The 13,355-nt window shown below is 41.6% G+C and overlaps 1 protein-coding gene across 1 annotated transcript in view; it reads right to left on the bottom strand.

Moving 5' to 3' along the window:
- LOC109966235 (nectin-2) overlaps window positions 1–13,355 on the bottom strand; it is a 74,174-nt gene that overhangs the window by 14,264 nt on the left and 46,555 nt on the right. The window lies entirely within an intron of this gene.

The raw sequence follows: 13,355 nt of genomic DNA, 5'->3' as shown, positions 1-13,355 counted from the left end.
AGTATAATTGGAGCAGCGCATTGCCTAACACCATTTCCTGCTTTGGTGAAACACAGTCTCACAAAAAGTTATGCAGGTCAGGTCCTTCTAGCTCCAGGTGACAGGTGTGTCAGTGAAATCCAAATCAGAAACCTGGCGATCTCACCTGGCAGTCTGAATGACCGGTTAAGCCAGCTAGCCGGCTGACTCAATGAATGAGAGGACAAGAGCTCCCTCACAGTCACACCAGCTGCATTGTCTAAACGCGTGTCTGCCCTCATAAGAAGAAAAAGGTGAATGTGTCACTCAGTTCATACAGAGACACATGCGGAGGTGTTCAGATGCACAGACACACCCTGGCACCTGAGGTGTACATTAGACAGGGTATGTTTATTACTCTCTGTGCCACAGACGAAACCGGTCACAAGACCTCCCTTCATTTGGCTGTCAGTAAAGACACAATAGGACAGTCATACTTGCTGTGATGTGCCACTCTGGAATGTTAATCACCACAGAAACCCATTATCTTCCCATCCTCTCATTCCCTCCCTCCATTTGTCTTCCTCTTCTTTTAAACCCTGACAAACTCATTGCATGTTACTTGAAAGTGCCATTGTTTCACTGAGCGCACATGTAGAGGGAGACAGCGACATGAGGCAGAAGAGATAAGAGGAGAGACAGCGGAGAAGGGAGGCCTGCCTGACTGCTGACATAAATTGAGGATCATAAAAAAATGCCATCCTGGAATTAATCTGCAAAGAATGAATAGAGTGAAGTACCATGGGGAGAGGTGTGTGTGTGTGATTATGTGTGTAGATGAATAGTTCTTGAATCTGTAATGAAGAATGGAGAGAAACATTAAACACATAGCTTTCAGATGTATTCATAAAGCCTGATAATCTAGGTTCACGAGAATGTGTGTAGTTTTATTAGGGAATGTGTATACAAGCTATTCTAAATAAGCTCTGTGTGCGAGTATGTTTGGATGTTGTGCGTGTCCATGCCTCAGCTGTGACACACCCCTTGCCACTCTCTGCTGCAGCACCAACAGGAAGTGGCATATACATTATGGATTTTATGCATAAGGCTAAATGTCAACACTGATGGATCATTTTAGCGATAAAATACTAAATGCCATCAAACACCAGGCTCGGTTGTGGCTGACGGCGACACTCATCTCACCAGGGGACGTGCTGTCAGCCAGCAGTCACCATACCAGTCATCACAGCAGAACTGAAAGGATACAACTGTACTGTACACAGTTGTGGCGGGAGTAGGCGATAAGGGAGATTGGGGGACAAGGAGGGCAATGAAAACACAGCTGAAGGAGAAGAGAGGAGGGTGAGGATTTCTACACAGATGCATTTGTGAAAGAGGCAAAAGAAGAAAGACCATATCACATCCTAACATGATTTAAATCCTTCACATAGTTTTACTTTTATTTCCCTTTAAGCAGTTTAAAGGGTGAAAGAAATCTCTTATTCCATTTTGTCTGACTGTTTCCTATACTGTATCAATTTGTTCCAGAGCTCAATTAAGCAGTACAATGTAATTCTACAGGTGCAACAAAAAGTAATGGCCCTGTTTGCAATTTCCTGGTTTTCTGCATAAACTGGTCATGAAATGTCATCTGATCTTCACCAAAGTCGCAAATATCAAACACAATGTTTCTAAGCTGATAAAACACAAACAGCCTTGGTCTTTCATGTGTTTATTGAACACACCCATTAAACATAAGAAGTGATGATGGAAAAAGTAATGGCAACACCATGCTTCTAATGTCATTAATCATCAACTGGAGTCATGTGTTAGCAAACCTCAAGTCCAATCAATGGAACGAGAATGGAGGTGTGGTTTAGAACTACCTTGACTTATAAAAAACACTCAAATGGTGTCAGTATGCTATTCACAAGCAGCATCAGCTGATGTGAGCCATGCCTCACAAAAAGAGAGATCTCAGAAGACCTACGATCAAGAGTTGTTAATCGTTTCTACACTGAGATCTCCCACTACTGCCGTTACAAAGGGTTGCCAATATCCCGCCCTTGTACTGTTCAAACAGATCAAGCTAAGAGCGGTATAATCATGAGCCAGCCTGTGAATTCAGACAGTAGGCCAGCATTCTGCAGCAGAGGCGAGACGCAACGTCGCTCTGCGTCAACTGTGACGTAGATTATGCGCCAGTTGTACCAAAACAACAATGGTGGGAGAGATAAGTGCAGATGTAGCTTTGTTGGCTCTTCACTTTTTCAAAATTGATTAGCATGATTTTTGCAATGTGTGCAAATATCATGAGTAATAACTGCAATCAATGTGTTTGTGATATCAGGAATGCATTGACCTGTAAGTTAGAGAGGAGCAGAGAACAGTTCGAGGCAAAGTGGCATGCAGACTTCAGACGCCGGTGATAGCGTCACACACATATTACATCATCAAAACATAGCTCTTGGTCCCGGACTGCCAGCTCACCCTTCTACACAGAGTGCATCTTCACCTTTTTTCGCCTCTGGTACTACCTCCCGAGGTGGACTGAAAATGGCCCGCCATTCCGGCTTCTTGCGTTACACATCAGAAAACGAGACGAATAAAGGCGTACCAATCTCGCCTCAAAAAAGCAGTGCATAAGGGGATTCTTGTTAATTTGCATGCAGCTGGAAAGGGTTACACAATCATGTCAAATACTTAGATACTCATCAGTCCACAGTTAGACATGTTGTCTATAAATGGAGATGATTTGGTGGGTGCCCAGCCAAGATCACTCCAAAGGCACAACGCAGAACGCTTAGTGAGGTAAAAGAACCCTAGAGTAACAGCTGAAGACTTCACTAGTGTTAACATCTCTGTTCATGAGTCAGGCGCACACACAAAAGATTGAATAGGCATGGTATCTATAGCAGGAAACCATGGAGGAAGCCATTGCTATCCAAAAACAATAATGCAGCATGCCTGAAGTTTGCCAAAGACCACCTTGACACTCCACAATACTACTGGGAAAATGACCTGTGGACAGATGAAACAAAGGTAGAACTGTTTGGGAAGAACACACAGCACTACGTATGGCATAAAAAGAGAACTGCATACCAACATGAAAACATTCCAACAGTGAAGTACAGTGGAGGAAGCATCATGATTTGGGGCTGATTTGCTACCTCTTGATCTGGACCACTTGCCATTGTGGAGGGGAAAATGAAATTCAATCAAGGCAATCTACAGGATAATGTCAGGGTGGCTGTCTGCAAGCTGAAACTCAGAACAAGCTGGATGATGTAGCAGGACAATAACCCTAAACAGTAGTATCTGGCTCCTGTTTCCTCCTGCCACACCAACACAACACAGGTGAATGAAATAAGTTCTCTTCAGCAGAAAGATACAATATCACATGAGCACTCACTTCATAACTTTGCTATTGAGGTATACAGACATACTGTAACAGCAACAGAACACGTGCCTTACATCCCCTTGTCATACTCAGCCATCCTTTGCATTTACACCTGGTATTCATAAATGCTCTTGCTATCTCCATTGTGCCCAGACTGTGATCAGACCTCATATATGCAAATTAGTTAGGTGGGGCATGGATTTCACCAAAACCCATTTGTACAAGGACAGACCTGTAGATTTTGCAAAGCTTGCTTAAAGGATAAGACTAGTCATTTTCTATATTAATAGTATTTTCAACAATTCCCATACAGAGACTAAACCCCAACAGTGCATTGTCTCAGTTCAAGTAAGCAAGAGCGAGATCTCTAAAAGTCCTCTGCTTTGTTTACGGTCTTCATGCTTTCATGGAGACCTTGTGCATGCACAACTGACTCTTGCTTGCTTCAGATGTTGTAAAAAGTTATGGTTGTTTGGAGTTTTAGGAGCCACATTTTTAACAAACATGCACATCTTTTTTTTCCTAATGAAGAAACGTGTCGCACGAAGCAGCAGTGTGTTTCACTGATGTGTTTTTAATAATTCAGAACAACATCAGAGGTCTAAGGCACAGGCAAACAAGTTAATCCAGACTGGAGAGAGACAAACAGTGAGTGGAGGCACTGTTGTATTCTCTTGTTGAAAATACTATTAATATAGAAAATAACCAGCTTTATCCTTCAAGCTAGCAGGAGGAGGTGAAGTTGGGCATCTTTTCAATTTATTGGGTGGATTACATTTACACCTGAAATCCGATCACCAGCTCTACATCTGGTCTGGCCAATCCAATGGCATTCTGATAACGTGCTCTGTGTGCATTTACATCTTACTGTAGCATGTTTTTATAGGACTTTGTTGGTCAATACAAGGTGTGAATGTGAACTGAAAAATGACATTTAAAGACTCAACAGCAACGTCTCTAGAATGCGCGTCCTTGTTACTGAATGATCACCAGACACTGAACTGCTTTTATAGGGACTATTTATTTAACACAAAGCAGTTCATAGAGACTATTTATTCAATGAAATCTTTCATAAACTAGAGAAATAAAACCAAAATGATCTGCATGGCTAAATATTATGAGGTATGTGACAGAAGACTTTTTTAAATTGGGGTGAACCAACCCTTTAATATTTCCTAATAGATCTTTATGGTCATTACACCCAAAGGAAAAAGAAATATACATATACTGTATATACATATATATATATACACATACGCATACACACACACACACACACACACACACACACACACACACACACAAAGGACAGGATGAAGTGAGGATAGAGAGGAAAATAAGTAGGTAGTGATGCAAATACATGGTGTAAACTCTTCCTCCAAGGCAGGAGACCACCAGCTGAGCTCCACAAATGAAAAACTATTAATATGTATGAGCAGAGCTGACATCAAGACACACACAGACTGTACATTTCCACACACACATATTTACAGAGATTCCCAACAAATAACAGCAGCAACAGTTACATAAAGAAGTTTGATATTCCTGCATTTTAAAGTGCTACATTTGGTGCTTATGACCTTTAAGATTCAGAGGGTGAGTAATGAGGAGCTGAGAAGCTGCTGAATGAAGGACGGGGATGGAGGGACGGGTGGGAGAGAAAGTCAGAGAGAAGAAACATGAAGGCACTGTCATCTCCGGTCTCCTCCCTCTGGCTTCCCCGGCTGTTGTTCTCTCTCCCTCTCTCGACTGCTTTTCATTGTCACTCACCCTTCCAATCACCCCTAACCACTCATGCCCAACCCCTCCCCCCCTCCGCTACCCTGCCTTCCCTCACTCGCTCTCCCATTCCTCTTCTTCTCCGTCCACACAAATGACTCAGTGAAACAGGTCAAGTGTTAAAAAAAAATTCCCCCTGCAGCTCAACCTGCCTAATACAAGGCCTGGCTCATTGCACCAAGACAAGTAATACACTGCCTACTCACTGAGAGGGGAACTCAAACAAACACAGAGGGCTACCACCAACACAATGAATATAAAGTCATTAAATGCATTTTAAAAACTGCATATACAGTTTATCCATTATCTACATGCATGTCAACTCAAACATCAAAAGCCCCCCAGCCATATTTATCTTTTTTTTTTAAACCCAATTTGTTTTTTTAATTCTCTTACAATATTCAAAAATGTCACAAACACATTTCTGTTACTTGGGATGAACAAATCCGAATTTACAAGTTAAAAAATATGCAATGCAAATGAACACCCACAAAAACATCATCATGCTCATCTTTTTAAAATGTAAAAAAAATCATCCCGTTAACAGATCCAAAACCATTAGCTGACTGAGAAAAAATAATCAGCAAATCATTTATATTTTTCAAGCAAAGATACCAAACACTGCCTAATTGAACCTTCTAGACTCAGAGGATTTACAGATGGTCTTCGTCTTATGTGATGTTAAACTGACTACATGAGTTTTGAACTGCTAGCTCTGTGTGCGTGTGTAGGGGGGGGTATTTACATTTTATAGTTAACAGATTTCATCGTAGCCCTACATACAGTATTAATACTACAGTAAAGCCAGTGTTAAAATGTGAAAAAAAAGCAACATTTAAACACACACTGCTGCAGTCGCCTCCTACTGCACCTCTCCCACCAACCCACACTAATGAATTGCAACTGGGCAACAGAAAACCCTGAAGCACCAGAGTAAAAGTGGCATTAAGAGGACAGCAGAGTAAAGGGCCTTAAAATAGGATAAATGACCATAAAAAAAAAAAAAACTCAATGCATGCACTTACCCTTTAACACACACAACAAACCAGGTGCTAGACAGTACAGTATACATTTGCTCTGCAGGCAGTATTGTGATATAGAAATGTAACAGCTCCATGTATCAGGACGGTAAGGATAAATGACCTGTGAGCAGTACCTAGACAGTGTGTACAATACACACATAAATAACTGAGAACTGGGAGCCATAGGATGATGCACATACTGCCGAAGAGAGAGTGTAAAGCAGTGCACCAACACGATGATAAACAGATCAGAAACATGAGGATTGGACCAGATGAGGTACTGTACTTGCTCCTAAGAATTTTGTTTGTCTGAATAACCCCGGGAATGATGGTCGTCTGGGAGGGTAATGACTTAGGAAGACTGAAATGTACTGGAACGTAAATTAATCAAAATGTGAACCATGCATTCACACAGCCCTCTCGGTGCTCTGTGCTGTCTATTTTTGCAGTTTATACCCTGCTGTTATCTCACAACAAAGAGGCTCTAGCTATTACATAGAGTGAACAGAGCATAATTCTGTCGGTTTCCGCTTGCTGCTCCTGCTAAAGGCACGATGCTCAGATCTGAGCTCTGAGGCTGAGATGAACCAGTTATTACTGTCAAGGTGGCAAAGATCACATCCACTTTTGTGAGAGCAATAATCAACTCATATTTATATAACTTCACGTAGAGCCCCTGTGATGCCGGAAGCCAAATCTGAATAGCATTTAATTTCCTTCTCTAAGATAAGACCTTTTGTCTGTTCAAGACTGTTTTATTCTATCACTGCCCTAAGCCGACAGTTAAATGGACAGGGGATGGTGCAGCATGGCTGTGCTTCGCATGGCAATGCCGAGCTATTTTCTAAACTCTAATCTCGCTCTCCCTTTCTCACATTATACACTGAAGTGTACTTCAACAGTAAATCTGGGCTTTTACACATGATGCCTCAGCTGTGGGGTTGAGTGACGGGCGACAAAGCTGAAATCACAGATGGCCACGAAGGAGACGAGGGGTTAACAAGAGGCCAGCGATATAGAGGACACCCCCAGCAGGTGTTGTATTGTGGTCAAGGATCACCACAGTGGCTCTACATGAAACACACAAACATGTCCACACAAGTTTAAATGACAATGTCTGACAACCGCCACTACCAAAGGCTTAACAGCCTGGAGCACTATGAAGCTGGGCGTAATAGTTTGTCTTCCTTGGAACAATAATTAATGGGGTAAATCAATAATGCATTTCCCTTTTAAAGTGATGCCTATGGGTTCAATAGCAAGTCACTGATATATGTTGGAGATGAGAAAAGAGGAATGATTAGAAAGGATTTTAACCCCAGGATTGTTGGATGTAGTGATACAAAGACACACACATATACCCATACCCACTGTTCTTTAACAAATTCACAAAAAATAACATTTAGTCCGCAGTAGATGATAAGACGATAGGCACGGCAGAGAAGAGAATGGGACAGAAAGAGTGATTACAGGAACAGAGATGTCAAGATAAGATGACAGACAAATGAATGGGAAGGCAGGCTGTGGTTATAAAGGAGGAGCTGACACTCGCTCACATAGACAAACAACTTTATGAAGTTCTGACAGTTTTCTTCTCACTGTGGCTGTTATTTAACGTCAAATAAAGAAAGCAGCGAAGACTTGAACCCTACAGGGAAACCAGCCAGCACAGTTAACATCACTCTGGGTCGCTGATGACGGCTTGCAGTCCTGTTTGATCCATCACTTCACCATACCGTAGCAGCAGACTTGCACAGGAAACTCATAAATGCACAGTTAGGAGATGATTCACTAATATTTATCAGCATACAGTGGAATGTTAATGGGATTTTACGCATTTCAGTTTTTCCAAGTTAACAATACCAAGCAAACTTTACCTTTAAAGGTGGGACGTTGTGCCGTTTTTCTTTTTACAATGTAATAAGGACAATCTTTATGTAAAGTTTAAATTCTTGTAAGTACGTCATACAGATATTTGTGTAATTATGAATTACAAACTTACAATATATTAAAGTATATAGTGCTATATATGCATACAGTATATGAAAAATATACAATTTCCAAAATAATAATTAGACAGCACTTCGAGTGCATACCTCCACTGAGGAGCAACTCAATTTCCCCGTAATGCCATCAAAGTGATATTTCCATGACAGTTTGACCCTCATATACAATTGCTTGGCCCTGAAAACCTACTGCTGGCATTTGGAATGATGCTAATACCAATATTAATGCGAGTGTTCAAGAAAAACAATAGACATGACAGACATTCACCTGGCTCAAAATCTCTGCAATCAGGATCTTGCCGTCACCTTGTCTCACACAGGAGGTGACTGACAGCACTTGGTTTCCACTGACAATTAATGGGCAGCTGTTGCAGAGCAGCTGAGCACTTTGGCCACAACAGGGGTCACATACAATCAGGAGCCTCTCCTGCTTACTGCCTGTTAATACTGCTTATTTTCCATTGTTTGCTTGTTAATACTGCTTATTTTGTTATACATACTAGCCTTATGTTGGTTTACCATTTACTTGCCCCTTGCATGGGGATATGTACATGCACACTGAGAGCCGATGTACCAGAGTCAAATTCATCGTGTGTCCGACACACCTGGCCATTAAAGCTGATTCTGATTCAGATTCAGTGATAAACTCCCAGATGTAAAAAAAACCAAACAAAAAAAACCCCATACATTTGCATGCACATTCCATACTGTCAGGCAGGCAAACATCTGCACAGCAGTTACATGCACGAGTGATCTTGAACACAATCATCCACTATTTACCATGTACTTGGCAGTCCCTACTCTACTCTCTTAACCAAATATGTGCAGACTTATTTCATTTATATCTTCATATCCATTTCTCATTCTGTATGTTTATATCTCAGTGTATGCAGATGTGCATGTGCCAGTGCATGCATGCACTGCTTGTTGAGATGGTGAATTAAACAAGTGCATTTGATCTGCAAAGCACTCCAGGGCAAATACACATAAAATGAGACACGCACAGAGGCTTGTATACCGCATCAAAATCATTTCCATCACAGAATCTATTCTTAGGAGCAGCAACAAACTATTCTTTCCCTGATATAAATCTCTTTTATTCATACCCACACAGTCATGCACATACACAACCAGGCACGTGCAGACTTATCTCAAAGCTGCACTCTCTGGTGGTCATACTGCATTCAAATAATGTTCTCTGTTTTTTATTTTCTAGAACAGGATCTATTCCAGGTAAGTCACCTCATGAAGATCGTTTGAGGACTTAACTCACAAATACGTATGCACACATACTACATCTTCCATCTGGTGGTGGGTGTTTGTGTAGGTATGTCGAGGTCAGTGGCTTTCTGAGGATGTCAAAGCTTCTTTCCCTCTCTCCATCACACATACACAGTGGCAAAACTAACAGAGCTGCAGTGATCCAGCTCTCATGCCCCTGCCCTATTCACTCAGCAGTTTGCTGTGCTTTTTTCCCTTGTGGTCTCTGTCTTCCTTGACCCGTCTTCTCCTTTTATTCAGTCTTGCTTCTAGTCAGTGCTCAATGTATATAGCGACTAGCTCGCTGTAGCTTCTCCCAATACACGTGGCCTCAGATCTCACCCCTCCACCTCCTCTTTACTCTTCCACACACTATCACCTTTACCTTCCCTCACTCTCTCCCTGCCATTCTCAGGCCTCCCAGCAGTTGGCCAGGCATGTGCAACCCCAGGAAAGATGTGCTTCACCCACTCAATAATGTACTGCAACCACCATGTTACCTCCAGCCCCGTCAGCACAAGACAGGAAAAAGAAAATGTCTAGGGATCTCCAGGGGAAAACAGGAGCATCCACTTCCCTTTGCTTGCCTGCCTGGTGTGTATTTACTGTATATGAGCGTGTGTGCAGCAGACACACATCAGAACAAAACTGAATGACCTGAAGCCAGAAGATCAGATGTTGTTTACCGCTCGAGGAAGAGGAATGATACGATTTCCGATTTCATGTAATTATTTACAAATGTAGCTTCCTCTGCACTTTGCATTCACCTGTGATAACAATACTCCATTAGAGGAAATATATCTCCCAGTCAGATCATTTTAAAGCTGTCTCCCATTCAAAAAAACAAACAAACAAAAAAAAAATTGAAACAAAAGCAAAAAAACAAAAAAAAAAAAAAACACCACAAGTTCATTACTTCAACAGGAAGGTTTTGCCTTGGGACATTTTTGTTGAAATTGATGCTGTCAATCAATCCTGCCCAGGATTCTTTGACATGACATTTTTTGTATGTATGAAGGTGTGAAAGAACTATTGCTTTCATTTGCATTTCATTAACATCTTGGGTAATACCTCAGTGCCTGTTTCCAGGGTGAATACTGAATGAGTGGTTGTTACCTGAAGCTGCTGCCTTTTTAGCACTCCCAAAACAAACTTGATAAGAGTAAACAAACAAAGCGAAGATAGTACATTAGAGCAGATACAATACTTTTAATCCTTACCACAATACAAACAAAAGTACTAATGACACTATAGCCTGTGCCACTGAGAAGTACCTTAAGAAAGGTTTAGCATTCACAAACCACCCAGAAAACACAATGGTCTCGACTACTGACTTACAAATTGTCAACAAGCCCAAATTTGATACAAACTGGCCCAGACAGTGTGAAATTAAAGGCTCCACGGGAGAGCTTTAGAAGAACATACTGATTTCAATAAAATAATGGAGTGTGGAAATGAAAGTAACAAAAATGGGTATGAAATACAGCACAGAAAGTATCAAGACCATAGACGTCATATGATTCAGACAATGACACAATGTCTTGTTTAGCGTACAGCGATTATGATGAGGCTGAGGGACTGATTTACATCTGTAATTTGAGGGTTTTTAAATCAGCACCAGAGGAACACATTCATTCTACATGTTGAGAACCACACTCAAAGTGCTTTACACTATGTCCCATTGACACACCGGCGATAACACACCAAGAGCAAGTAGAAGTTCAGCATCTCGCTCAAGGACATTTTGACATGTGGGCTGGAGAAGCCGGGGATCAAACCGCTGAGTCTAAGGTTAGGGGACGACTTGCTCTACCTCCTGAGCCACACTTTCTCCCATTCTGCCACATACCTATGTAATGTGTAACACATGTCTGTCCCTTCTGGTTTAGTCCAGGTTAAAGTATAGCAATACCTATTACACAGGAAAGTTTGGTCAGACATGACTTATGACACTAGTGAGTGAATATTTTTTTAATGCCACAATGAGGGTCCACATTTGGTTTTGAGTGAAATGTCCCAGCAACTATTCAGTCAGCTGTCATTAAATCTGGTCCATACATTTATGTCCTACCTCAGGATGAATTCCAATAATTTAGGTGACCCCTACACTTTCAATCTAGCACCTTCATCAGGCCAAACATTTCCTCTGACCAATGCAGTGGTTTATAACCAAATGCCTACAAAATTAATAACTTTTCCATTAGCCTCAACTAATTAGTTAGCAATTGTTACCACATTAAATGTACTATGCCAAAGTGCAGCCTCAGTACAGCTAGTGTGGCTCTAGACTCTTAACCTTGTTATACAGTACAAAGGGAATGAAAGCAACTGGATGTGTTGAAACTCAGACATCACTTAATAGTTGGTGCATCTCCCATTGTGCTGTACAGTCAAGACTGTTGTACAACCATCTTCATGCCTTGCTTTTCCCAGGGGCTCTTCAGTCTAGTCTTCAGGAAATGAAACACAGACTGGACTGAGATCAGATGACTGAACAGTGAAGAACATTCCACAGTTTGACCATAAAATATTCTTAATGACCTTGACTCCATGCTCTCTGAAAACTGGACAACTATGTACTATCCTAGGAGCCATCAGTCAAATCCAGTGTGCTGGAACCAAAGTAATGAGAAACATATCACTGTTTGTTAATAATTAGCCAGTTAAAAGATAGACTTTGACACAAATATTCCTCCATGACACACACAGCTGGAGATCTGATAAATAGTCACAGGAACGGAATAGAAAGGCCAGTCACTTTAAAGCCAATAAAAATATGCACAAATCTACCTTCATAACTGAAGTCAAAGCCAGACGTTTGTTTTAATCCCTGTGAAGGCCCAAGTCATCATTCATCATTCACTCTGGGATGTTTTAGTCAAGTCTGGAGCCAAAAGGTGAGGGGTTAAATGAAGAGCATTGTGTTGGCAGTTACCAGCAAAGATAGCCTAAAGTGGGTCTGTGTGCTAATCCACACAAACACAGACACACAATCAGATGTTTAATCAACACTGCGGCTGTAGCTGCCAGAGCAGGAAGTTAAATATTCAGCCATGCACAAACATGCGTGTGTGAAACACTACACACAGACACACACTCTTCACATGGTTGCACTAACATACATATATACACACACACACCAAACATTCTAATAACACAAAAGTCCAAAAACACTTACATATGCATAAGTTCTGAGAAAATCCGATCTGTCTGTAACTTGGCAAAGCACTCGACGGGTGCCTAAACACATGAACATATTTCTTTAGCACGCTGTATCCCAGAACACCACACTCACTCTCTGTCTAATACACATCTATGCACACGCACAGCTTGATATAAACAGGCCACTAGCAGCTAGCCAGTTGCCCAAGGGCACCACACCATATCTCATCACTGCAAACTAATGTTGAACAGAGTGGTAACGCTTTGGCGTAGCTGCTGTCACTTTGGCTTCAGATCCAGGTTATTTGTTCAGAGCTAAAATAGGCCAGGTTCTGCATTACGGGGTCACTGCCTTCACATGAGGTGGGTACCTGCTTTTGTGACAAATGCAGTCAAAAATACAAGTGTACCACAAGCTTTTATTCCTATCCACAGCTTAAAAGCCTTTCTGCCGTGCTCGAGTCCGTTAGATTCAGCGAGAAAACCAAAGGAGTCAGAATGTGCCTGTGTGTATAAGTGCTCTTTATCTTCCCAGCTTCAAATCCAAAGCAATTAGAGAGGCCAGATGGTGGGCTGGACTCTCAGTAAATAACTGTGCATCGACAGAAGAAGCCTGCAACAAAACCGAACTGTGACAAGGAGCCAGGATGACACAGAGATACACGATATGCTGCCATAAGCCAACTGTCTCCATCATGGTTCTGTTAGAAGCAGAGCTTGAATGTATTGTTTGTTGGGGACACATGAAGGGATTGTATGCAACCCAAA

This window comes from Monopterus albus, unplaced genomic scaffold, assembly GCF_001952655.1.
Source record: "Monopterus albus unplaced genomic scaffold, M_albus_1.0 scaffold107.1, whole genome shotgun sequence".
NCBI lineage: Eukaryota > Metazoa > Chordata > Actinopteri > Synbranchiformes > Synbranchidae > Monopterus > Monopterus albus.
Note: the sequence above shows the minus strand (reverse complement) of the source record. Positions and strands in the feature narration are given on the sequence as shown.